A 1,375-nucleotide genomic window follows, 5' to 3' on the forward strand; every position below is an offset into this window, starting at 1 on the left:
GAAGCTCCAGGGGCACCACATTTTAAGACAGTCAGCCAAGCCCATGAAATACCTTCGTTATGGAGAACCCCTAAGATAAATGTTATAAAACGTGAGTAAGAGGGCCTTAAGGATGGTCTCTAATGCATAAGGAAAGTCAACCCAATGGGACAAGCCAAACATCGTAACAGTAGTCATGGGTCGATTGCAATAGTTTATAATGGATATAAATGGCACCTTTAGCCATGAGAGTGCCATATCCAAAGTTTCTACTTCAGGGTCCACAGGGTGACCTTGGGGTATAGCTGGATCCTCGGGCACCACGGAGTTAAAGCTTTTAGCTGCTCCCAGGATGCACTTGGGTCCAACCTCTCAAGCTTTTAATTTTTTATTTAACTTAGTTAAATTTATTTATTTTTTACTATAAGTTTTTTCTCTAGAGCAGCAGCGCTGGGCTGTCTGTACAGACGCCCATGCTGCCGCTCCTTCTCCCTGCTGGCGCCACGACGCCAGCACTGAACTGGGGATCGCGGCGGGGGAAGCCAGAGTCTGTACTAGCTGGACTCTGGTTTCCCCCGGGACTGCTGCCGGAAGACGCCGGGGAGATCAGGTAAGCCGCACACCGCTGATTAGCGGCGGTGCGCGGGTTCCTTTCAAATGCAGTCCCATGCCCCCGGTCTAGGGGACAGACCGGGGGCGCTAGCGGTGGCGGCGGGCCCCCCCTCCAGCGGAGGCATACCCCGCCAGACCACTAGACCACCAGGGTTAATATCGCGGCAAGCGGGATGCCGGCAACCCGGGGGTTAATATGCTAGCCAGGGGAGGAAGCCTTCCCTGTCTAGCGGCTCCTCCCCTCAGCTCAGAACGCCTTTCAGCTCGGAGTCTGGCGTCGCTGAGCTGCAGATACTCGGGCCACTCCTCCTCTGAGGTCTCCAGCGGCCATTTTCTCTGTGGCAGCGTGGATACTCTCAGGGAGCACGCGGACCGGTCCCCCTGTGTACCTCTCCCCTGCAGAAGGACAGTGTACACAGCGCTATAGCCCTCCCAGACACTGAATCTGGGAGGTTGATTGTAGTGGAAAGGTGCAGTGAGTATATCTTCCTGCATGGTATGTGACTTTTGCTAGTGCTGCCTGTCTGTGTCTTTTTTCTACTTACTGTCAGCCTGTACCTATTCCTTTCCTTCTCCTACAAGCCCTACAGGTGTGCGGGGGAAGGGTGTTTCTACTGACCTCACCTATATAGATCACGTATTTGTGAGGTCCGTCACATACAGTTGTGTGCTACACGGTGCCATATTGTGGGCTGTTGTTCAGCACACTGGTGAGTGCGCACGTTTTCTTCCTAAGTCATGTCTGAGGAGGAGATTGAGCACTCCGGGGCTCCAGCATTGTTCT

The sequence above is a fragment of the Taudactylus pleione genome, unplaced genomic scaffold (genome assembly GCF_031769625.1).
Source record: "Taudactylus pleione unplaced genomic scaffold, aTauple2 ptg000046l, whole genome shotgun sequence".
Taxonomy (NCBI): Eukaryota; Metazoa; Chordata; class Amphibia; order Anura; family Myobatrachidae; genus Taudactylus; species Taudactylus pleione.